Genomic DNA, 27564 nt, shown 5'->3' with positions numbered 1-27564 from the left:
AATGAATATGTACATCCTGGATGCTGACAGGGGGCCTCACACTCTCATAGCACAACTGGCCAGGTTTCAAACTCACCTGCAAATCTTCAAGAGAGAAGTTACTTAATGTCCAACCACACTCCACATGTAGAGGGACAAAATCTCCAGAACTGGACCAAGGAAACTATATAATTTTTTTCACACATTCTCCAGAAGATTTTGATGATCAGTCAGGTTTGGGAATTATTATATTCACTTCTCTGATCGTTACAGTCCTGTGACTTAAGATTAAATATGAAATGGGAAAGAGGAAGTAATTCGTTTGTGTTTACACAACCACTGAGTAGTGCAGCAAGACCTTGAACTCAGGTGTTCCAACTCCTAGAAGCTGACACATTTTATGATGACACACTCTAGTTCTTAAAAGAAACACTGTATCCTGTAGGAAAGGGCCATGAAGAAATTTTCATGGGTAGCTGCAAAGAGGATGTTACTTGGATTTAAATGATCCATCAGGTTCTCCCATGCCTTAGAAAGTGAGATTTAGAAAATCTCCAAAGCAATGGTCCTCGGACCCCATCATGGGTAAGACGCATTTGGGACCCTACCACTGGAAGTTCTGACTCAGGGGACCTGAGGATTTTGTAACTTTCAAAAGCTCCAGAGGCGATTCTCATGTGCACAGTTAGGCTTTGGTGAACATTGTTCAGAATTGCCTTCTAGTCTCAGACTGTGATGATTATTTGCCTCTAAAGCAGTGGTTCTTAGCCTTGATTACACATTATAACCACTTAGGGAATTAAAAAAAAAATACTGTTGTTGAGGCCACATGCTAAGAGATTCTGATTTAATTTGACTAGGATGAGATCTACTTAACAGTATTTTGGTAAAGCTTTTTAGGTGATTCAAATGTGAAGCAAGGGCTTTAGAAGACAGATCAATTGTTAGAGCCACATGTATTAACTTTGCCTCCCGATGAAGGCAGGAGGTAAATTGAAGGAATTCTGATTGCCTTTCTGCTTTCTAGGCATAAACAAAATTATAAGGTATTTTGCAAAGATAATATAGCATTTTATAGTGACAATATGCTAACAGTTGTATGCCTAAAGATTAACATGTAATCCACTACTTACTTGAGAGATAGGTTTTTTGTTTTGTTTTGTTTTTGTTTGTTTGTTTGTTTGTTTAGCTTTTGAATGAAACATAATTATGAAGACCACTTTCAAGAGATGTGAAAAAGCAAGCCCCAGCACATGGGATTAAGGAACTAAGACTAAAGAAAAAGAAAGAATTTTCAAATCAGCAACAGTTATATCCATTTGATTATTTTCATGCACTTTGTTAATTAGGCTGTTTATATTTTATTTTCTTTTTTTAAAGATTTTATTTATGTGTTTGATAGGGGGAGAGAGAGAGAGAGCACACACGTGGGAGTGGCAGGTAGAGGGAGAAGCAGGCTCCCCACTGAGTAAGACACCTGATGCTGGACTCAATCCCAGGACCCTGAGATCCTGACCCGAGCCAGAGGTAGAGGTTTAACTTACTGAGCCATCCAGGCGCCCCTAGGCTGTTTATATTTTAGTTAAAAAAACACAGAAGTATAGCTGTGTAGCTTCTAGGAGGTAAGATTTCTTTTCACAACAATAAACAGTGGCAATAACAATAACAACCACAAAAGAATTTTGATTTTGGATCACAAGCCATTGTATTCGTTCAATTCTAAATATTAAAACAATATTGCTGAGACTCAGTTCTTGTTGTTTATTTACTTTTAGTTGGAAAGAAGTACATCCAACTGGTCATAAAGTAACTTCTGTAAGACATTAATTCCTTTTAGAATTAGGGCCTCTCACACCTGATGACTAAAATTAAAAGCATTTGTGAATGTCAACTATGGAATAGGAACTATACAAGATACAAAGCAGAATGAAACACGGCCATGACTTTCAAGGACTTCACAGAAGAGTTGGGGCTACACACTTCACATGTGGAGAAATTATCAAGAGACCAGAATCCTAGAAACCAAGAGTAGGGAAGGTTTTGGTCTTGGAATCATTGTTTATTAGTATTGTGATCTTGGTCACAATTTCTTCTTTTTTTCTTTCAGGGAAGAAAAGGGTGGAATTTCATCTTTATTTATAGGACATTGTAAGATATGAGATTTCACATAGAAATAAGAAACCCACTGAGCCGAGAAGCTTTATACATCCGTATGTACAGTTTAGAACTGTTCAAGTATAGTTTCTTTGTAAAACATGTGACATTTACAAAATACACTTAAAAATAGTTCTTAATAGAGAGACAGTAAGACAAGCTTATGCCAAAAAAGTACACAACAAACAACTTGATGCCTCAGCTGTACAATGTAGAAGTTTAAAGCTCCCAGGAGTAACATCCCCGACTTGGAATGGATAGTCTTCAGGGGTCATTTGTGGCACAACATTTCGATCTTCCTCTTCCTCTACAGAAAAATACTTCTCAATCCAGTGTAATGAAACTTTGCACACAGATTCATGTTCATGGTTTTGTAGAGCTTCACTTTTGTTCAAACCTCCACATTCTTCTTTAATCATTATACGACATTTCTCAGTTTTGCCCAGTTTCTCAGCAGCTTGAAATGTTGGAAATGGCATCCAGAATAACCAGAATAATTCTGAGATCTGTCACAGTGAAGAGGTTCACCAATGAATCTATTATGCCACAATGAACAAAGTATACAGTCTGTCCAATTATTCTGCCCCCTGTATAGTTGGACACAGCCCAGACAGCTTCTTTTTGTGTCTTAAAGTCTGCCTGAGACAAAAAACCAAGGAGGAATGGGACTAATCCATGATTTACAACTTGCTGTATCTGGTCCCGGAGACCAGATGTGATGGTTGATGTGATCCACATAGCTTCCTTCTGAATATTAGCTTTGGAGTTTGTTGGCAGGCTGGGAAAAGCAGCTAGTGCTCCAGCATCTGTTGCAAACTAAGTCTGCTCCTCTATCTCAGTGACAGTATTTCCTATGGCTCTTAGTGCAGAAGTCACAATGGGTAATTCAGCAGCCCCTTGAAGCTTCACAAGTTGGGACTCAACTTCGTTTTCATAACCATTTCAGTCTGTTCATTTGGACCATCAGTAAGTTAGGAAATCACCCAGCAACTTTCTGCTCTTATTTCTGGATCATCACGATGCAGGAAGCAAACTGAGGAAGGAGGAAGGATCTTCTCGACAGAATCTAACGGGGCTGCAGGATTCTTGTTGCAAAGATTTGACAGTGTCCATGCAGTTATGAAAGCAACCACATGATAAAGATGACATGGGAAAACATATTTTTGGAGTATATTCAAAATGGAGGAAAGTATTAGGCATTGTGGGGTTACTGTATTAATTTCATCCAATTTAGGGACTAGAAGATGAGATAAGACATACCTGGTATTCCAGGTATTTTAGAAAATTAAAATGCATTAGTAAAAAACTTGGTGGAATTTTAGGAACAAAGTATAGATACATGTGTAGATACAAAATATCTATTTAGACATTATAATGTCCTGAGAAATTCCACTTTACATCAAGTTTACTACTTACTTCTTTAAAGTACATATATTAGTTTATTGAACTACATCAGAGACGGTATGTTCTGGTAGAGGCTGTATTACACAAGTATGCCTTATATTTGAAGTATATCTTTGTCCTCAGTCAGTATGAGGTTTTAAAAATGCTCCAGGACTGCAGCCACTCTGGAAAACAGCATGGAGGTTCCTCAAAATGTTGAAAATAGAACTGCCCTATGACCCAGCAATTGCACTATTGGGTATTTACCCTAAAGATACAAATGTAGTGATCCAAAGGGACACATGCACCCGAATGTTTATAGCAGCAATGTCCACAATAGCCAAACTATGGAAAGAACCTAGATGTCCATCAACAGATGAATGGATCAAGAAGATGTGGTATATATACACAATGGAATACTATGCAGCCATCAAAAGAAATGAAATCTTGCCATTTGCGACAACATGGATGGAACTAGAGCGTATCATGCTTAGCGAAATAAGTCAAGCAGAAAAAGACAACTATCATATGATCTCCCTGATATGAGGAAGTGGTGATGCAACATGGAGGCTTAAGTGGGTAGAAGAAGAATAAATGAAACAAGATGGGATTGGGAGGGAGACAAACCATAAGTGACTCTTAATCTCACAAAACAAACTGAGGGTTGCTGGGGGGAGGGGGTTTGGGAGAAGGGGGTGGGATTATGGACATTGGGGAGGGTATGTGATTTGGTGTGTGCTGTGAAGTGTGTAAACCTGGTGATTCACAGACCTGTACCCCTGGGGATAAAAATATATGTTTATAAAAAATAAAAAATTAATAAAAAAAAAAGATATTTGGGAAAGCTGAAAAAAAAAATGCTCCAGGAAATTAGCCATAGGGAATCAAATTCATGCATTTCTTATTAGTGATTGTTATTATTTAGATAATAGAATACTGGACCATGTTTCTACATTTATTTGGAGAACTCTACTCATTTCAGATATGAATATCATCTTTAGTTAATTAAAGATATCTGAGATAAAAAGTAGCATAATACAGTATCTATTGTGTACCCAGAAAATTAGCTTGAAAGAAACCTCTTTGGAACACATTTTTTAAATGTTGAAAAAGTTATTTGGGTCCATGTTTCACACTCAAGTCACTCCTACAATTTCTATGTCAATTTGTATCCTTGGTCTCTAATCTTAGGTCTACTTCTTGGTAGACAATACAGATGGGGGCACTTGTTACATTTTCAAACATGGTACAAAATAACATCATCATTACATCTTATTATACTCTTTTACAGAAAGCTTTTAATGGAAGATAATATGATTTTTCACATCTTGATCCCTGCAACTCTTTTTTCTTCAGAATTTAATAATAATCCTCTTGCTCTGAAGGTGTTTTTAGTTCAGGTTGCTACAACCAAATACCACAGGCCGGGGGCTTATAAGTAACAGGTTTCTTTCTCACAGTTCTAAAGGCTGCAAGTCTAAGAACAGGGTGGTGTCATGGTTGGGTTCTGGTGAAAACCTACATCTGGTTACAGATGGATATTTTCTCATTGTGTCCTTACATGACAGAAAGAGAGAGGGTAAGAGATGTCTCTCTGGGGTCTCTTATAAGGGTGCTAATTCCATTCATGAAGTGAACAATCTCATGACTTACTAACCTTCCAAATGTTCTACCTCCTATTGACATCACATAGGGGTTAAGATTTCAACATATCAGGGCGCCTGGGTGGCTCAGTGGTTGAGCCGCTGCCTTCGGCTCATGATCTCAGGGTCCTGGGATCAAGTCCCGCATCGGGCTCTCTGCTCAGCAGGGAGCCTGCTTCCCTCTCTCTCTCTCTGCCTGCCTCTCAATCTACTTGTGATCTCTCTCTGTCAAATAAATAAATAAAATCTTAAAAAAAAAAGATTTCAACATATCAGTTATGGGGAAGCCTAACAGAAGGCTATTAAATGACTAGCACTGGAGCTATGGAGTCAAAGTATCTGGGTTCTAATCACAGCTAATATATGTGATCTAGAATAACAGTTGTACCTACTTAAATTTCTGGTCATCCACCCTTAGTACCCAAGATATGGATTGGTCAAAATACAAAGTTAAGAAATAAAGATCATAATCCTTGAATTTTGAAGTAAAATGGTGACACTAATATGTGTCTTCTACATGATTGCGGTATTGCTTTGGCATTATTTTTGATAGGGAAAAAGAAAGATCCGAGGACTTTCAGACAGGCATTTGTATTGCAACGGTTAAATAACCAATGAAGTAATGCTAGCAGCTATGATAGAGAAATTACAAATCTTACAGCCTTACCCAATGTTTATTCTTACTCATGCCCCAGTGGAGGGTGAGTGTTAGCAGTCAGAAAGCTTCTTTCCAACACACCTTGGAACCTGGACTTTTTCCTCCTGTGACTAACTCTCTCTTTTGATTTAGCTTGATTTGGGGAAAGAAAGTAAAAAGAGGATTGTGCCAGTGGTTTTTATGGCTCAGAACTTGAAATAAAATACCCATATTTTCTTGGCCGGAGCTCAGTCATATGGCCAAAATTACCTGCAAGAGAAATAGAATTCAACTATGTTTCAGGAATTAAAAAGAAACTCAAACTGAAAAAAAAAAGTAGGAAATAAATGGGGTTCCCGTAGGACCATCAGAGAGGTTCACAAACCAAATTTCCATTATTCAGCTGATCCATAGAAGTTTTAACCTGTGTTAGTGAGTTAGCATTGGGCCATATTTAACAATCTCTGAAATATCTCCATCTGGATATTTCCATTTTCTGAGTGCAAAGGAATCTTGTTAAATAATTGCAGATCACTTTGGGACATACAGAACAAAGATCCAGCATATGTCCACATTTTGAGTATGTCATTGATATTCCGAGATTCTTCCTGAAACTACCTGTCATTTAAGGGACCCTTAGTCTATCAACTGACTCAGATCAAAGACTTTGATGGTCTGTTGTGGGTCTTGCAGCCCAGATCTAGGTATATAAAAATTTAACCATCCATTTCATTCCTACGGACCCCATGGTCGATCCACCAGAGCCAGAGATCCCCGTGGGTCAGGTTATTCTATTTTTGATGCTGTCCTTATTGTTATCACAGTAATCATGCTTATTTTATCTCTTGCAATTAAGTGCATGTCCTTGGTCTCTGACACGTTTGGATCTGCTCATTCCCAGGGAAGTCAGGAAACTGTTTCAAAATCAGCATTTCCCTCTAATATTCCTGGCCCATAAAAGTCTCCTGCTGAAGTGGTTTTCTCTGACAGAATGGATGACTGGAGAGGTACACTATGTCTGAGGTGCTGGAATGTCCTGTTTCTTGTTCTGGGTGACAATTATATAGATGTGTTCTGTTTGTGTTCACCTAACACTCATTGCTTCCACTGGTCTCTGATGCCTTTAAAAGCATGTATTTCTGAAATCTGTTGAGCATTTTGTTTAGCTGTTTGGTGGAGCATATTTTGGTGCAAGGCAGCTACAGCAACAACTTTCTGCTAAAAATGTATACTCTGCTCTTAGCTCTGTAAAAAGTAATGATCCAAAATAATTTATCTTTGTAACTGAAAAACAAACAAACAAACAAACAAACAACTTTCTTTTACTCTGTAGCAATGTTTAAATTCCTAAGAGGCCTTCTGGTGAACTCTCCATTACCCTCATCATTCTCTATATCCTTACCTTGTTTTACTATTTTTTTCAAAGCACTTTCACTGTCTTACAAAATACATGTTTATTTTTTCTCTATTTCTTTTCTAGAATATAAGCTTCAGGAGAACAGACAAATATTTTATTTTGCTTAGTGCTTTATTCCTAGCACCTAGACCAGTCTCTGGTTTATGGCAGTCACTCAATAAGTATTAAATAAATGAAGCCATGTTGTTACTTGTGTATGGATTTGTAAAAATTTCCTGTCACCAACAAGAAAGAATGATAATCTATTAGCTAGGATTCTACATTTTAATTTTAATTTTGCCTTTTTAATTAGTCATTAGTAAAGTAAATATTTCTGTTTGCTTGAATTTCGCATGTCATTCCTTGTACTGACATTGATTCAGTCAAAACAATACTAACATGTTCTAAATGTAAATTATTAGCCAGATGTTGCCACAAATGGTATGATTTGGGGTCTTTACATGAAATGCAGAGTAACTTCTTCTTCCTCAGAAAAGCTGTATCATTTTCCTCATGAACTACTCATTTGCCATATATCAAATACTATCTGAAGCGTGCTTTTATTGTCTTGTGTAGTCAGTTCTCCCAGCATACTTGTTTTGAAAACAAAAATTTATTCCAAAGTGATGGATGTGTTAGGGAACAATTTGAACTTAACACAAATGTTGTGTTTTCTTTTGCATGATTTCTCAGATGAATGCAGAAAACTGCACCCTGTTGAACCATTGAACCAAGCCATATGGTAATACACAAAGTTTGTGCGCACGCGTGTGCGCACACACACACACACACATCCCTGAAACATCTACCAGATACCTCAGTTCAGAGTGTGTGTCATTTGGTAACTTCCCACATGATTGCAGATAACTTTCAGTCCACCATTTCACAATAATTCACAAGCCACAACCCATTGAATGCCCACTTCCACAAGCAAATTTCAGGTTTTCTTTCAGGTCAAGTGCCATATTTATTGTAATATATATTGGTATATATATGTAATATATACTTAACATGTATATAAATTATATAACAATATATATTTATAACCTCTATTATGTTATAAATTATATATATAACAATATGCAATTAACCTATATAATAATAATGTATAATTGATAATAGATTTCTACTAGCTTATCTGTTTTTAAATCTTTCTTTTAACGTGTTCCCAACACTTAATGTTTTTGAGTATTGTGCCTTCACCCCAATTTCCCCATAAACCCTGTGAGTTTTATTGTGCAAATTTTGTATAACATGAGGCTTTTTAGGAATGTCTGTGTCACATTCTAACAAAACTAGCTGTATTATTATTGCTCTAACATCTGTTTTCTCCGAGTCCTGTAACAACAGCAGTTGGGTTCTCCAGGGCTAGACACTAAGGTGTAGCTGGGCTGGAACAAGCTTTTGGGGATCAACATCTAGGAAGGGAAGTAGGGAGAAGCACAAACAGGCCCAGAAAGGAGATAAACTGTGATGTAGGCTTAACAAAACTTCAGGAAAGAATTCTGAAAGGAGTATCGCTTGTCAGAGAGTATGTCCTCTGCTACACAGGAATGGTCACTCTTTTTATACCTCTGCTTTACTGAGTCCCTGGATGTGGATGTGGTTGGAAGGGTGAGACCCGGGCAAGGGGGCACTCTGTATCTGAGGCCTTTTCTAAAGAAGCCATACCTGGGAATTGTCTGCTAACCAAAGTCCCTAGGATTGAGTGTTAAAACCTTTCTGGAAAGGAAATACTGCGTGATTTTATATCATATCCGTATCAATAGGTATTTCTGGATTAATCTCATGATATTTTTTTTGTTCAAAAAAACTTTTAATCTTGAAATAATGTTAGACTTACAAAAGGTAGCAAAAATAGTACAGACAAGTCCTAAATGCATTTGACTCACCTCTCTCTGATGTTAATATCTTACATAGATCTGGTACGATGATCTCAATCAAGAAATTAATATGGATGCAATACTATTAATTAAATACAGGCCTTTTTCAAATTTTATCAGTTCCACTCATATACTTTATCTGGACAGAATCCAGTTTGGGATCCCACATTATATTTATTTGTCATGAAGTATGCTTTATTTTTTTACACATATGTCCATCTGTATGAGATCCTTAAATTCAAATACCCCATGCATAATATCCTAAATACTTAGCAAAGTGTTTGGTAGTATAATTTTTAGGTTAATAATTGTGGAATGAATAAACTCTGCAAATTTTCCAAAAACAGAACTTTGTTTAATCCCAATTTCTAGGATTATGCCCACAATTGGTCTTCAATTTGTTTATTCAGTAATTTGTTAAACAATGAATGAAATTGAACTTTACAAATTGGGTACCTCTCATGACACAAATGTTACAAATTAAACAGAAAAGGAAGCTGATTGCTTTCTTATAACTTTTAAAAAATGTTACATTTATTATTATATGGTTTCACTTATTTGTGGAACATAAAGAATAGCGTGGAAGACATTAGGAGAAGGGAAAAATGAAGGGGAAGAAAATGAAGTGAGAGACAAAACGTGAGAGACTATGGACTCTGGGGAAACAAACGGAAGGTTTTAGAAGGGAAGAAGTAGGGGGATGGGTGAACCTGGTGATGGGTATTAAGGAGAGCATGGATTGCACGGAGCTTTGGGTGTTATATGCAAACAATCAGGGAACACTACGTCAAAAACTAATGATGTACTCTATGGTGACTAACATAACACAATTAAAAAAAACAAAAAACAAAAAATCAAACATATTTAATATGCAAAAAATATGTTACATTTGAAATGGGGAAAGAATATAAATACAAAAGAAGATAGAGCAAACCATCCAAAATATTTAAGAAGATGGTACTGAACCTTATTTTGAGATGTGTGATTGGCATGGGTTAATAGGGAAAAGAAGGAGGTGATTTTTCAGATGACGTATAAATCCACAGATGTATAAGATGGCAGGGGGATATAAGATGATAAGACAGAAAGCAGGATGGTATTTTTTTTTTCTTTTTAGAACTAACGGGCAGAGAAATTTATCCATTTTATGAGTACTAAACAAAACTTTACAATGGTGAATTTATTTTTTGGTCTTGTGTGAATTTTGCATGACAGAAACTTGCTGCTTGCTTACATTCATCCATTCATACTTTGAATGACTAAGAAGTCCGCAATCATATAAGCTAATTGCTTCCTAGGATAGAAGGAAATGGATTTGTATATAATAATTCAGAGTGAAATACGGACTTATTTCTTAATCATGTGTCTACTATAGGAAAATATATAAGTAATTTTAAAAATCTGTAGTCTAAAACATAATTTGCTTGATAAATTAGTTTAAGAGAAGTGTATTAATTGCATCTTTATTTGTTGATTTATAGTATTCTTCAGTTATTTATAGAATATATTCATGATGCCAATTATTTTGGGGGGTGAACAATGATGAATTACTTTTTGTTTTACCAAGTACATAGCAATGTCTTTATTTTTACATTGGATTGCACAATTTCTTACCTGGCTAAGTACTTACTTTTCTGATAACTCTCAAAATTATGGATTCTGTTTATAAATGTACAGAAAGCTCTGTTTGTTTTTGTTTGTTTGTTTGTTTTCTTTTTTCTGGAGTGCAGTGGCTGTGAATGGAGTGAGATTTTAGCTTAAGCCTGGTGTTGTCTTGGGAGAAAGGAATTAGCACACAGTGCAGAAAGAAGCTGAGTACTCAAGGCAGCTACTTTCCTTCTCCTGAGACTTTAATTCTCTTTCAAATAATCAGTTGAGAAATGAGGGCCAAAGACTAACCAGCATAATATTTGGTGTTTTTCCCTTGTATTTTGAAACCCAAAAGCACAGCTTGTGAAAATAACCCAATAATGTTAAGATGTTTGTTGCATTTAAAAATTGATCCAGTTTTTAAATGCAACAAACATCTTAACATTATTGGGTTATTTTCACAAGCTGTGCTTTTGGGTTTCAATTAAAAATTAGATCAGTTTTTCATAATGAAAACATTTTTGGTACCAAAAGGCCCTCAGAAAAGCATGTTTTTTTAAAAAATGGTAATATGTATGAAGAGAATTTTGATGCATGTGAGGTTGTGTTACAGTCGTCTTGGAATTGGAATAAAATATATTCAAATATGCTTGATTTTAGAAGAAATGGAATATTTTCTCCACCTTCATCTCTACCTGTCACAAGGCAATTTAACCCAAGTTATATGTCACTTTTTGTATGATTATGCATTTCTAAAACATTATCTAAAAGGAAAGTAATTTCTCCCCAGCCTGTTATCTCATAAGACCTTGTCCATAATTCCTTTACTTCATTTTACTTTTTATTATCATTATTTGTATTTCAGCTTAAGTAATTTAAGGTAGAGACCATGGCTTGCTATTCTGTGACTCATCCACAACTTTGAGTATGGCTCCTAACAGGACAGACAGAATGTGTTTGCTGACTGAATCTGGAACATGATTAAGCATGCATGATTACATTTTCTTAATATCATAAGCTTAATGTAGTGAACTACAAAATAACAAAATATGTGTAACTTGGGGTATCATTTAAAATATCAAATTTTCAATTATTTCCACTATAAAAAGAATCATAACTTTGCAAGTCAGGTAGAATAAATGAAAAGTTAATAATATCGACCTAGTCAGAAAACAGGATCACTTCATGGGGAAGTGAATTTTGAATCTGCTTTTGAATAATGTATCAGATATAATTTAGAGAGCAGGGGCACATGGAACAAACATAGACTCTGGAGAAATCTGTGTTAAAAAAAACCCATTTAACCTGGGATTCCATTTCCTAATTTGTAAGATGGAGATTAATAGCACTTGCCCTACTTATATTACTGGGTGTTTTCAGGTTTAAGCGAAATAGTGAATTTGATAGTATTTTGCTTTAATTTTTTTTTTTTTTTTTTTTTTTTTTTTTTTTTATAAACATATATTTCTATCCCCTGGGGTACAGGTCTGTGAATCACCAGGCTTACACACTTCACAGCACTCACCAAATCACATACCCTCCCCAATGTCCATAATCCCACCCCCTTCTCCCAAACCCCCTCCCCCCGGCAACCTCAGTTTGTTTTGTGAGATCAAGAGTCACTTATGGTTTGTCTCCCTCCCAATCCCATCTTGTTTCATTTATTCTTCTTCTACCCACTTAAGCCTCCATGTTGCATCACCACTTCCTCATATCAGGGAGATCATATGATAGTTGTCTTTCTCTGCTTGACTTATTTCGCTAAGCATGATACGCTCTAGTTCCATCCATGTTGTTGCAAATGGCAAGATTTCATTTCTTTTGATGGCTGCATAGTATTCCATTGTGTATATATACCACATCTTCTTGATCCATTCATCTGTTGATGGACATCTAGGTTCTTTCCATAGTTTGGCTATTGTGGACATTGCTGCTATAAACATACGGGTGCATGTGTCCCTTTGGACCACTACATTTGTATCTTTAGGGTAAATACCCAATAGTGCAATTGCTGGGGGTCATAGGGCAGTTCTATTTTCAACATTTTGAGGAACCTCCATGCTGTTTTCCAGAGTGGCTGCACCAGCTTGCATTCCCACCAACAGTGTAGGAGGGTTCCCCTTTCTCCGCATCCTCGCCAGCATCTGTCATTTCCTGACTTGTTGATTTTAGCCATTCTGACTGGTGTGAGGTGATATCTCATTGTGGTTTTGATTTGTATTTCCCTGATGCCGAGTGATATGGAGCACTTTTTCATGTGTCTGTTCGCCATCTGGATGTCTTCTTTGCAAAATGTCTGTTCATGTCTTCTGCCCATTTCTTGATTGGATTATTTGTTCTTTGGGTGTTGAGTTTGCTAAGTTCTTTATAGATTCTGGACACTAGTCCTTTATCTGATATGTCGTTTGCAAATATCTTCTCCCATTCTGTCAGTTGTCTTTTGATTTTGTTAACTGTTTCCTTTGCTGTGCAAAAGCTTTTGATCTTGATGAAATCCCAGTAGTTCATTTTTTCCCTTGCTTCCCTTGCCTTTTGCGTTGTTCCTAGGAAGATGTTGCTGCGGCAGAGGTCGAAGAGGTTGCTGCCCGTGTTCTCCTCAAGGATTTTGATGGATTCCTTTCGTACATTGAGGTCCTTCATCCATTTTGAGTCTATTTTTGTGTGTGTGGTGTAAGGAAATGGTCCAATTTCATTTTTCTGCATGTGGCTGTCCAATTTTCCCAGCACCATTTATTGAAGAGGCTGTCTTTTTTCCATTGGACATTCTTTCCTGCTTTGTCGAAGATTAGTTGACCATAGATTTGAGGGTCTATTTCTGGGCTCTCTATTCTGTTCCATTGATCTATGTGTCTGTTTTTGTGCCAGTACCATGCTGTCTTGATGATGACAGCTTTGTAATAGAGCTTGAAGTCCGGAATTGTGATGCCACCAACGTTGGCTTTCTTTTTCAATATCCCTTTGGCTATTCGAGGTCTTTTCTGGTTCCATATAAATTTTAGAATTATTTGTTCCATTTCTTTGAAAAAGATGGATGGTACTTTGATAGGAATTGCATTAAATGTGTAGATTGCTTTAGGTAGCATAGACATTTTCACAATATTTATTCTTCCAATCCAGGAGCATGGAACATTTTTTCCATTTCTTTGTGTCTTCCTCAATTTCTTTCATGAGTACTTTATAGTTTTCTGAGTATAGATTCTGTGTCTCTTTGGTTAGGTTTATTCCTAGGTATCTTATGGTTTTGGATGCAATTGTAAATGGGATTGACTCCTTAATATCTCTTTCTTCTGTCTTGCTGTTGGTGTAGAGAAATGCAACTGATTTCTGTGCATTGATTTTATATCCTGACACTTTACTGAATTCCTGTATAAGTTCTAGCAGTTTTGGAGTGGAGTCTTTTGGGTTTTCCACATATAGTATCATATCATCTGCGAAGAGTGATAATTTGACTTCTTCTTTGCCGATTTGGATGCCTTTAATTTCCTTTTGTTGTCTGATTGCTGAGGCTAGGACCTCTAGTACGATGTTGAATAGCAGTGGTGATAACGGACATCCCTGCCGTGTTCCTGACCTTAGCAGAAAAGCTTTCAGTTTTTCTCCATTGAGAATGATATTTGCGGTGGGTTTTTCATAGATGGCTTTGATGATATTGAGGTATGTGCCCTCTATCCCTACACTTTGAAGAGTTTTGATCAGGAAGGGATGCTGTACTTTGTCAAATGCTTTTTCAGCATCTATTGAGAGTATCATATGGTTCTTGTTCTTTCTTTTATTGATGTGTTGTATCACATTGACTGATTTGCGGATGTTGAACCAACCTTGCAGCCCTGGAATAAATCCCACTTGGTCGTGGTGAATAATCTTTTTAATGTACTGTTGAATCCTATTGGCTAGTATTTTGTTGAGTATTTTCGCATCTGTGTTCATCAAAGATATCGGTCTATAGCTCTCTTTTTTGGTGGGATCCTTGTCTGGTTTTGGGATCAAGGTGATGCTGGCCTCATAAAATGAGTTTGGAAGTTTTCCTTCCATTTCTATTTTTTTGGAACAGTTTCAGGAGAATAGGAATTAGTTCTTCTTTAAATGTTTGGTAGAATTCCCCCGGGAAGCCGTCTGGCCCTGGGCTTTTGTTTGTTTGGAGATTTTTAATGACTGTTTCAATCTCCTTACTGGTTATGGGTCTGTTCAGGCTTTCTATTTCTTCCTGGTTCAGTTGTGGTAGTTTATATGTTTCTAGGAATGCATCCATTTCTTCCAGATTGTCAAATTTATTGCCGTAGAGTTGCTCATAGTATGTTCTTATAATAGTTTGTATTTCTTTGGTGTTAGTTGTGATCTCTCCTCTTTCATTCATGATTTTATTTATTTGGGTCCTTTCTCTTTTCTTTTTGATAAGTCGGGCCAGGGGTTTATCAATTTTATTAATTCTTTCAAAGAACCAGCTCCTAGTTTCGTTGATTTGTTCTATTGTTTTTTTGGTTTCTATTTCATTGATTTCTGCTCTGATCTTTATGATTTCTCTTCTCCTGCTGGGCTTAGGGTTTCTTTCTTGTTCTTTCTCCAGCTCCTTTAGGTGTAGGGTTAGGTTTGTGTACCTGAGACCTTTCTTGTTTCTTGAGAAAGGCTTGTACCGCTATATATTTTCCTCTCAGGACTGCCTTTGTTGTGTCCCACAGATTTTGAACCGTTGTATTTTCATTATCATTTGTTTCCATGATTTTTTTCAATTCTTCTTTAATTTCCCGGTTGACCCATTCATTCTTTAGAAGGATACTGTTTAGTCTCCATGTATTTGGGTTCTTTCCAAACTTCCTTTTGTGGTTGAGTTCTAGCTTTAGAGCATTGTGGTCTGAAAATATGCAGGGAATGATCCCAATCTTTTGATATCGGTTGAGTCCTGATTTAGGACCGAGGATGTGATCTATTCTGGAGAATGTTCCATGTGCACTAGAGAAGAATGTGTATTCTGTTTGCTTTGGGATGAAATATTCTGAATATATCTGTGATGTCCATCTGGTCCAGTGTGTCATTTAAGGCCTTTATTTCCTTGCTGATCTTTTGCTTGGATGACCTGTCCATTTCAGTGAGGGGAGTATTAAAGTCCCCTACTATTATTGTATTATTGTTTATGTGTTTCTTTGATTTTGTTATTAATTGGTTTATATAGTTGGCTGCTCCCACATTGGGGGCATAGATATTTAAAATTGTTAAATCTTCTTGTTGGACAGACCCTTTGAGTATGATATAGTGTCCTTCCTCATCTCTTATTATAGTCTTTGGCTTAAAATCTAATTGATCTGATATAAGGATTGCCACTCCTGCTTTCTTCTGATGTCCATTAGCATGGTAAATTCTTTTCCACCCCCTCACTTTAAATCTGGAGGTGTCTTCGGGCTTAAAATGTGTTTCTTGGAGGCAACATATAGATGGGTTTTGTTTTTTTTATCCATTCTGATACCCTGTGTCTTTTGACAGGGGCATTTAGCCCATTCACATTCAGGGTAACTATTGAGAGATATGAATTTAGTGCCATTGTATTGCCTGTAAGGTGACTGTTACTGTATATGGTCTCTGTTCCTTTCTGATCTACCACTTGTAGGCTCTCTCTTTGCTTAGAGGACCCCTTTCAATATTTCCTGTAGAGCTGGTTTGGTATTTGCAAATTCTTTCAGTTGTTGTTTGTCCTGGAAGCTTTTAATCTCTCCTTCTATTTTCAATGATAGCCTAGCTGGATATAGTATTCTTGGCTGCATGTTTTTCTCGTTTAGTGCTCTGAAAATATCATGCCAGCTCTTTCTGGCCTGCCAGGTCTCTGTGGATAAGTCAGCTGCCAATCTAATATTTTTACCATTGTATGTTACAGACTTCTTTTCCCGGGCTGCTTTCAGGATTTTCTCTTTGTCATTGAGACTTGTAAATTTTACTATTAGGTGACGGGGTGTGGGCCTATTCTTATTTATTTTGAGGGGCATTCTCTGAACTTCCTGAATTTTGATGCTCGTTCCCTTTGCCATATTGGGGAAATTCTCCCCAATAATTCTCTCCAGTATACCTTCTGCTCCCCTCTCACTTTCCTCTTCTTCTGGAATCCCAATTATTCTAATGTTGTTTCGTCTTATGGTGTCACTTATCTCTCGAATTCTCCCCTCGTGGTCCAGTAGCTGTTTGTCCCTCTTTTGCTCAGCTTCTTTATTCTCTGTCATTTGGTCTTCTATATCACTAATTCTTTCTTCTGCCTCATTTATCCTAGCAGTTAGAGCCTCCATTTTTGATTGCACCTCATTAATAGCTTTTTTGATTTCACCTTGGTTAGATTTTAGTTCTTTTATTTCTCCAGAAAGGGCTTTTATATCTCTCGAGAGGGTTTCTCTAATATCTTCCATGCCTTTTTCGAGCCCAGCTAGAACCTTGAGAATTGTCATTCTGAACTCTAGATCTGACATATTACCGATGTCTGTATTGATTAGGTCCCTAGCCTTTGGTACTGCCTCTTGTTCTTTTTTTTGTGTTGAATTTTTACGTCTTGTCATTTTGTCCAGATAAGAGTAAATGAAGTGGCAAGTAAAATACTAAAAGGGTGGCAACAACCCCAGGAAAATATGCTTTAACCAAATTAGAAGAGATCCAAAATCGTGAGTGGGGAGAAAGGGGATAAAAAGAGGTTCAAAAAGGAAGAAAGAAAAAAAAAAAAAAAAAAAAAAAAAGAAAAGAAAAAGAAAAGAAAAGAAAAGAAAAGAATTTTTAAAAAAAGAAAACACCTAAGAAAAATGTAAAAAAATATATATATATTAGATAAACTAGTAAAAAATCGTTAAAAAAGAAAAAGGTAACAGTTAAAAAAAAATTTTACCCGAAGGCGAGAAAAAAAAAAAAAATGAAAAAGAAAAAATTAAATTAACTGCAAGACTAAAAAAAATCACAGGAAAAAAGCCATGAGTTCCGTGCTTGGCTTTCTCCTCCTCTGGAATTCTGCTGCTCTCCTTGGTATTGAAACCGCACTCCTTGGTAGGTGAACTTGGTCTCGGCTGGATTTCTTGTTGATCTTCTGGGGGAGGGGCCTGTTGTAGTGATTCTCAAGTGTCTTTGCCCCAGGCGGAATTACACCGCCCTTACCCGGGGCCGGGGTGAGTAATCCGCTCGGGTTTGCTTTCAGGAGCTTTTGTTCCCTGAGCGCTTTCCGTAGAGTTCCAGAGGACGGGAATACAAATGGCGGTCTCCTGGTCTCCGGCCCGGAGGAGCCGAGAGCCCGGGGCCCCACTCCTAAGTGCGCCCTCAGAGAACCGCGCCCAGTTACTCCCGTCTGCCTGACCTCCGGCCGCGCTCCGAGCTCACCGAGCCTGCGACCGGTTCAAGGTAACACCGAGCTGCGAGCTTACTGTCGGCTCTGTCTCTGTAGCCGGCTTTCCCGTTCCAATACCCGCAAGCTCTGCGACACTCAGACACCCCCGATCCTTCTGTGACCCTGCGGGACCTGAGGCCACGCTGACCCCGCGTGGGCTTCGCCCCGGTTTAGCCTCTGGAGCGATGTCCCTCAGCGGAACAGACTTTTAAAAGTCCTGATTTTGTGCGCGGTTGCTCCGCCGCTTGCCGGGAGCCGGCCCCTCCCCCCGGGGTCTATCTTCCCGTCGCTTTGGATTCACTTCTCTGCAGGTCCTACCTTTCAGAAAGTGGTTGTTTTTCTGTTTCCAGAATTGCTGTTCTTCTTCTCTTCGATCTGCCGATGGATTTTCAGGTGTTTGCAATCTTTAGATAAGCTATCTAGCTGATCTCCGGCTAGCTGAAGCAGTCTCAGCTTGCTACTTCTCCGCCATCTTGACTCCTCCCAGTATTTTGCTTTAATTTTGAGTACACATGGAAGTTAGTATTATTTAAAAATTTTAGCAGTTTTTTAGGCTATCAGAGAATCAGTAAACTAAGAACAAGTTTTTAAGTAAAATTAAGAACAAGTAAACAAGTAAATTAAGAACAAGTATGTTTTTCTCATAAATAAGAAATATATTATCCTTCCATGTCTCATTCTTGATTTTACCATGTTCCAAGTTGTTAACATATCAAGAATTTTCCATTCTTTTGGAGTATAGCAGATAATCAACCCTTCAGATAAATGGTATGACTGCTTAGTCAACTTAAGTTATTGACTCTCATGACTATTCAATTCATTCACCACAACATCTATAGGATCTATATGCAACTTCCCCAGCAGTTAAGCAGGAGACCTAGGGACTTTACGGACTGGTTAGAGAATGGTAACTGTGGTAGAAGAGAAGTTGATCTGAAATAGGTTTAACTCTCCACTATAATACTATATAATCAGAAAACAGGATCTTACTATGCTTTTCATCCCTATTTTTTCACCATTATTTTTTTCACTGCAGTGCCTGAAATATAGAAGTTATCAAAATATTCTTTGCATGCTTGAATGAATAAAATAACTGATTATTTGGTGATCTACTTATATAATGATGTTAAGTTAGAGATACCAGCATAACTCTCAAATGTAAGTGAATGTTTCCAAAATATTTAGGAGATAGCAGTCTATTCTATTTTTGTAGATAGGACTATAGAGCTATGCTATAGGGGGCAGGAAGAAACTTCTTGGAAAATGTCAATCACGAAACTTGGAAGACTATCCTAACCAAATTACCAGTCCTAAAGTAAAGTCATAGAACAGGCAAGTAGATTGATATTAGCCAAGGCAGACCTGAGTACAGAAGTGCATTATCATCAGGTTTACATCTACGTGTGGTAGCCACAGCTGTTTCTTCATCAGGCTTGCATCTGAGAGGTACTAACATGACTGCAGCCTTTGGAACACAGCTTTATATCAGGCATGTGTTCAATTTTTCATCAGTATTATTTTTCTATATATTGCCATTATTGTTACCTGTGGGTCCTTCCTGTTTCCAGCATTTTGTACTAAAGTATCAGTTGTAATGATACAATTTGCTCAATTGCTGAATTGCTGATAGCACCCTTATCAAATCTTTTTCCACTTGTGGAGACTTTTCTAATGCTTTATTAATCATAGACTATATCTTTTGATCCATGTTAATAACGAGGAAATGATTAATACCAGCTTATCTTTCCAAGTACTGACGATTTACCAGACATTGCTCTAAATATTTTAGCACACTGTTTTTAATCTTCATAACCATTCTATGATTAGGTACTATTACAGTTTCGATTTTACAACAAGGGAACTAAGGCAGAAAGAGGTTAATGGACCTGCCAAAGTGCTCACAAGCAGGAAATGTTGAAGCTGTGCATTGGTCCCAGGTAGCCTGGTTTAGGGGCAATGAACTTGAACACTGTTACAACTGGATATTTGTTATAACACACACTTCATGGGATTAAAACTGTGTAGACCATGTACCCTTATAGATTAAGATGAAGAATATAACTAAATAAACAAAGGAAGGTTTATGAAGGCAATAGGGATAAACTAGAAAAGAGCATGAAATAGAAAATTGAGGAGTTTTCTAAAATGAGAAATGTGAGAAACTACATACAGCTATGCTCAAACTTATATTGAACAGCTCCCATATTTTGAGCACTATCCTTGGTGCTGGGATCATACTTCTATCAGTGGATGAATTGTGTAAATATAATTACTAAATAAAATATTTTTCATTAGAACATACTGTGATCTGCATAGACAATACTTCTGACAGCTAAAATTGCTTCCACATCTGCAGTTCCTGTGTGAAGTTGTAGAACCTCTGTCAGGGGCCATGGAGTTGTGCCCCTTCATGGCAGCTGACTCTGAGGAGCACAGATGACTAATGGTCTTCAGTTGCAGCACCTTCTTTGGATCCTTCACCATGCACACCGTTGACATGGTCCCTGTGGAGTGCTCCACACCAGTGCCTGAGCATGGCAATGTTCTAGAGCCAATTCACTCTTGCTTGATGTGGGGGGGATTTCCAAAAAGCAACTGGCCTTGGGGGGGTCCTTTTCAGCTTGGCTGAGACTTTCTTAGAATTTCATTGTATTCTGGAGCTTTCATACCTAATTTTCCCCAGGTTTCAGACCTATATCTTGATCTGGAGTCTCTCCCTACTTACTTCCCCTACCTCATCTCCTTTCTCCCTTTTTCTCTTTCACTCTCACTCTCTTGCTCCCTCCCTCCCTCTCTCTCTTTCTTTCTCTCCCTTTCAGTTACTCACTCACTCACTCAGGCATGTCCCTCAATATCTGAGACTTCTGATACGGTCCTGTCGGTTTCTCAATGGCACTGAACTGGCATGCTAGATGAAATTCATGAAGTTTTTTTTGCAACAGGAATTCCATGATCTTTTGTATATATTATTGATGTGCCAATGAATTCAAAGAGAATTCCAACAAGCATATTTGAACGTATAAGGTTATTAAACAGACGATCATGGAGACATTACTTCCTTTAGCCTATTTAAAACAGTGAAGTGTCATATATACGAAGAAGAAACTACCTTTAAACACGTCTTTTTTTTTTCTTGACACCAAGACTTTACCCAAGGATAAAGTCAGCAAAAATATAAATATTTCAATTTAATTTATAAAAATATGTCTTTTACAGAGCACAGCATACATTTTATCATATTACTAAGCATTAGAGTGACATTAAGCATTCTAGTGAAAAATCAGAGAACCACTTAGTCTTTATGATTACACAGTTCTGGTCTTCCACCATTTCTTCTTCAAAAACTCCATGCTCATCCTCAGTACTTCCCATTTATGGTCTCACCCACTGTCTAATTAATACCTGATTAAAATGCACATCTGCAGAACTTTACCATCACTCTGTGGCTCTTAACGTCTATTTCACCTGTTCTATTATGAAATTAAAAACACACAACTCTGGTAGCATATAAATGAAAATGACACTAATAATCACTCTTAAGAATAAATTTATGTTATTTATTTTCTTAATAAGTGAGAATTTCTTTTCAGGCTTAGTGCTCATCTGAGTTTAAGAACTAGACATATCTTGAAATGAACCACATCCTTTTAATTTCCTATTTTCTTTCACTAATAAATCATAAAACATCTTATCAAACTTCTCTAGCTATTTTGAACCTTGCTGGTCATTCTTTTTTTTTTTTTTTAATTTTTAATTTATTTATTTGACAGAGATCACAAGTCGGCAGAGAGGCAGGCAGAGATAGGGGGGAAGCAGGCTCCCTACAGAACAGACAGCCTGATGTGGGACTCGATTCCAGGACCCTGAGAACATGACCTGAGCTGAAGGCAGAGGCTTAACCCACTGAGCCACTCAGGCGCTCCCCTTGCTGGTCATTCTTATCAGGATTAATCTCTCCTATAACTATAACCTTTATAAATGCAAGGGTAAAAAAAAAATAATCAGGAGACATTGCTTATTTTTTGTTTGTTTCTTTTGCAAAATCCTATGGAATTTTATTGATAAACAACATTCAATATGACATACAAAGTTGAGGGAAAGAAAGGATTCAAGCCTGATTCTGTGAAAAAGTCTTAATTGGAAAAACTTTATAAGCTCCAAACTTATGTTAGCTTTCTAAGCCTTCTTACCAATATAATTGGGAGCATCCACATCTGTAGCATGTGAGGGACTAAAGGGGGATGATGGAGGAGTTTATTCAAAGGGCAAACCACCAATATAAAGTTGAACACCAATCAATCATCTCATACTTTTTATAATCTAAATCAGCCTCTCAGTTTTACAGATCTCGAGTTATCTAACTTTTATGTACCAGAGACCATAAAAACCAACAGGCAAGAAGGATGCACAAAATCCCTGACAAAATTATGAAACATTTAGCTATAATTTTGGAAGCGTCGAAAACAATCTGGAGCAAATGTTGGCATACTATGAATTGGAGGCCAAATCTACACTGCTGTCTGATTCTGTAAACAACACAGTTGTATTGGGACACAAACACACCCATTTATAAAGGTGTTACCTATGGATGCTTTCACAGGAGCACAGAAGAGTTGAGCATTTGCAATGGAGCCATGTGGCCCTCAAAGCCTAACATATTTAGTATCTAGCCTGTTAAGGAAAAGTCTGCTGAGCCCCAGTCTAAAGACAGATGGTTAGGAATACAGTACATTCATAGGAGGAGAACATTCTCCTTACTTTTGAGGAATCTTTTTAATTAGAATTGTGTCATCATGTAAATATAAATATGCTTAACATCCTTAGCTATGTCAGAATAGCATATGTGAGGTTTGTTTCTATTTAAAACTGTTTGGTAATGATTTATTTATTTGTTTATTTGTTTATTTATTTATTTATTTATTTATTTGACAGAGATCACAAGTAGGCAGAGAAGCAGGGAGAGAGAGAGAAAAGGAAGCAGGCTCCCTGCTGGGCAGAGAGCCTGATGCGGGGCTCCATCCCAGGACCCTGGGATCATGACTTGAGCTGAAGGCAGAGGCTTCAACCCACTGAGCCACCCAGGTGCCCCTAAAATTGTTTGGTAATGTTTATGAAATTCTCTTATTTCTCAGCTAAAGTAGTTTTGATTACCTTTATTGTAAGCATCTGACACTGTAGATCACTTTTAGTTGAGAAAATTCAGCAAAATCTCCCCCTTCCAAGAAGCAAAATTGTGTACCAAGACTTCTACATTATTAAGACTTACCATTTTATCAGTTTGATGAATGAAGAGTTGAAATATCACTCCAAATGTATTCCTTCACTGATTTGTGAGGCCTTTCCTTACAGGAGCATGGGCAGTTACCCCTCTAATTTTTCTGCCATGTTGCTTCCATAGATAGATTCTGCTAGCTGTTAAACTGAGTGTGATTGTGTGATAGTGCTTAAAATAATGTCTCTGTTCTATTAACACTATTGTTCCCTATATGTCTGATTCTTTACTGCAATTTGTTCTTTTGTTTGTTTCAGAATTTTTCTATTAAAGAAAAAAGTCATACAACTACCCAAATCCCACTTGTTCCCTCTGGCCCTTCTCTGTCTTTCAAAGTGGTAGTATATCATTCTTACGTGTTTATGACAACACATTCTATTGTTTTACATGTTTTCAATTTTATATTAATAGGATCACACTGGGCATGCATGTTTGCTGCAGGATTTTACACTCAATATTTATCTTTGTTAGAATATCTGCATCTAATTCATTCATTTTAAGTACATTAAAGTGACCAACACATTTTTAGCATTAGAGATTGTTTTAAGATCTTTAAAAATATTAAATTTTTTATTTTGATTTAATTTAGTGTGATAAACTACTATATGACTAAGCCATTGCATATATTCATCCTTCTACTGAGTAACTGTTCCATTTATTTACTCTTTAACACATAGGCACAATGAATATCTTTATACATAACTATTTTCATGTGACTACAGAATTTTTCTAAAGTAGAATTACTCACTTGTAGAGTTGGCATCTTCAAAATGGCTAGATACTACTAAATACTGTCCTGAGCTGTTGTTCAACTAGTACCATAAAAAACTTGCTTTTCTTTCAGTCTTTCTCATTTCTCTTATTGTTAACAACAAATAATTCTTTTTTTTTTAAGATTTTATTTATTTATTTGTCAGAGAGAGAGAAAGAGAGAGAGAGAGCGAGCACAGGAAGATGGAGGCAGAGGGAGAAGCAGGCTCCCCGCTGAGCAAGGAGCCCAATGCAGGACTCTATCCCAGGATGCCGGGATCATGACCTGAGCCAAAGGCAGCCGCTCAACCAACTGAGCCACCCAGGCATCCCCAAATAATTCTTTTAATATTACCATTTCTTCCTCTTCTGTGAGTTGTCTTTTTTAAATAATCTCTTGCTCATTTTTCTGTTGTGTTTTTTTTTTCCAGCTGATGAAAGGAGCTTCAAAAATTACTTATACTAATTAATTGTCAGATATTTGTTTATATGGAAATACATGAAAATAGAGACCATTTTAGAACCACATAAGCACCACTATTGTTCAACCTAAACCCAACGCATATCTGTTTTTGTCTGTGGATTATTTAATAACTTCACATCTGAGACAATTATTTTCCAGCACAGGGTGAGGGGCACTTAAAATTGCAATTTCTGAATAAAGGGTACTCACAAGTTAAGTCCTGCCTTTATCCCAGTTCCCTCTTTAGGGGCAATTTCCTAGTTGTGGTGTGGAAAAGTAGAATCAAATAAAGCATTCTGAGCTGAGAAGGCAGAGATTGGAATCTTGACTGCTACAACAGCTAGAGTTTGCACAGCTAGAGTTTGCAATCACTAGAGAGGAAGTGGTTGAGCAATGGGGATGCTGGGGAAGCGGGGTAGGGGGTGTGTGGCGGAGGCGGAAATCTGTGTGAAGGTCCCTACAGAGTCCTTGGCTGAGAGTAGAGTTGTGGTTTTTCCAGGCAAGGTCATGGGAAGTTACCAGCTGCTCCCGGTGTTTGAGAATAGAATAAAATAAATGTAAGTCAATCAGTGGTGTGGCATTTGAGTTCCAGCACAAGGAGGGTAGAAAGACCTTTGTAACTAACACCTGAGCATTTAACGGAGACCCAAGAAAGAGCATGTTTTAGGAATAAGACCCATGCCCTAGCATAAAACCTCCCTAAATCCTAAAACATAGCTAAGGCAAGATAAGTGGGGCAGTAAGAAATGGAAGTGTGAGCCCTAACATGTTAGAGAAGCTTGGTAAACACCTAGTGCTTTCCACAAATCTGCCCTGACAGAACATAAAATCAAGCCTACACATATTCAAGAACATCATACACTAACTATGAAAATGATCAACACTTTGTAGAAAAAGAAAACAGAATGCAGTGTATATATAATGTGAGAGTTTTAATGTCCAATATATAATTTAAATAACTAGACCTATAAATAAATAAGAAATCATGATTCATAGCCAAGAAAAAATGTGATAAATAGAAAGAGACCCCAACATGGTCCAGATATTAGATTTAGCAGACAAGTTGAAAAAACAGTATTATAAACATATGCAATAGCTAAAGAAAAATATGATCTTTATAAGTAACCACACATAAAACCATAGCAGAGAAATCTACAAAATACAGCAAAGTGAAAATACTAAGTATAGTTAACAACTGAAGTAAAAGTTCATAGTAGCCTTATAGCAGATTGGATTAGAGTTTTTTTAAAAATGGAAAGTCAATTTGATGATATATCAACAGAAATTATTCAATCAGGTAATTGGATTTATATAAGGATTTAATCAGATAATCCAATTGAAAAAAATGAAGAATAAAAGATTGAAGAAAATCAGTAGTATTTAGTGACCCGTAAGCCCTTTTATATCAATAATTACATTAAATATATATGGACTACACTTTTCAATTTTAAGGCAGATTGTCAGCATTTAAAGACAAAACACAATTATCTGATATCTATTAGAGATGTGCTTTAATTTAATTTAATTTAATTTAATTAATTTATTTTTTTAAAGTCGGTTCCATACCTAGCGTGTAGCCAAATGTGGAGCTTGAACTCATGACCTTGAGATCAAGACCTGAACTGAGATCAAGAGTCATTTGCTTAACCTACGGAGCCACCCAGGTGCGCTAAGATGTTCTCTAAATATAAGGTTGGAAGTAACAGGAATATAAAAGCTATATCATGCAAACACTAAGCTTAAAAAGGGACATATTTCTATGTTAATACCAGACAAGGTAGGCTTTAAGACAACGAGTGCTATCAGAGATAAGGAAGGACATTGCACATCTAAAGAAACAAGTCATGGGCTCCTTGAAAATAGGTCAAAATGTAAGGAAGAATATTGGCTAGAGCTAAATAAAATTGTTAAAAAACATAGTCTTCCCCAGGTTCAACTGGATATGTATAGTACTTTTTAAAGAATTCCTTGCTGCTGTATAAATAGAATAAGAACTGTAACAATATCTTTCTTAATATAAGGTTGTGGTTATATCATAATGAATTAAGGTCACATTTGCTTAGCTATTGTTGTACAGGATCTTACTTTGTGGACTCATTCTACTTACAGATTGAGTGAAAACTTAAATTAACATTTTAGGAATGTGAACTGTGTGAAAATAATCTAGAGGGAAAAGGTGTATGACTAATTGGACATGCCTTGCTTATATTTTTAAAGGAGTTATGGTTTTATTCAAAAGGTGTAACTGTGCCAAGAGCCCCCACCCCCAAAAAAAATCAGATTAAAAAAAAAAGAAGCAAGCAATCAAGGAGACCTAAGACTCTTAGGTATAATTTTAAAAACATGTAGCTTAATATATATGAAATAAAAACCAACCTTCCACAAAAGAGAAGTACAGACAAAGTGACTATCACAGTTCATGATTTTAAGATAACTCTTTTGATATAAAAAAAATTTTTGAAATAAAAAAATGAGGAAGGAAGTTATCAAAGCTATCATCCAATCTCACTTAATTGATATTTACAGATCTCTACATGTAATAACTATTGACTATGTAATGTTTTTCAAATGCATAAGGAAAGTTTATCAAGATAGATACTGTATATTAGGTCATAAAATGTCTTAATAAATTTAAAATGTTTAAATATAGCAGAATCAATTTTTGATAAGAAGGGGATTAAATTAGAAATCAAAACCTGGGAAATTTCCCAGTATTCAGAAATTACATAACTCCACATCTAATAAAATTCATAAGGCAAGAAAATTAGAAAATATTTTCAATTCGGTCATCATAAAAAGTAGTATTTTCAACAAAAGGTTTGGAACAAAAGATTTTAAATTAGAAAAAAATAAATGGCTATCCCTACCTGACCCAGAAATTAATTGAAAAGAAACATGGCACAAAATATAGGTTAAAACTAAAACTTTAAACTTCTACAGGGAAATGTGAAAGAGCATATTTGAAGAAATTAACCTGAAAGACTCCTGTTTTTCACATGATAGATAAGTAACTCAGCCAACACTCCCACTGAGAATAATTATAAAAGGTGGTTCAAATTTTCAAAAATAAAGTAA

At 36.6% G+C, this 27564-nt stretch overlaps 1 pseudogene; it reads right to left on the bottom strand.

Annotated features, from left to right (window-relative positions):
- Positions 1 to 2294: 2294 nt before the first annotated feature.
- On the bottom strand, positions 2295 to 3333 carry LOC101686320 (annotated as a pseudogene).
- Between the last annotated feature and the right edge of the window lie 24231 nt (positions 3334 to 27564).

Source organism: Mustela putorius, unplaced genomic scaffold (genome assembly GCF_011764305.1).
Source record: "Mustela putorius furo isolate JIRA1106 unplaced genomic scaffold, ASM1176430v1.1 tig00003949_pilon_pilon_pilon, whole genome shotgun sequence".
NCBI classification, from domain to species: domain Eukaryota; kingdom Metazoa; phylum Chordata; class Mammalia; order Carnivora; family Mustelidae; genus Mustela; species Mustela putorius.
Note: the sequence above shows the minus strand (reverse complement) of the source record. Positions and strands in the feature narration are given on the sequence as shown.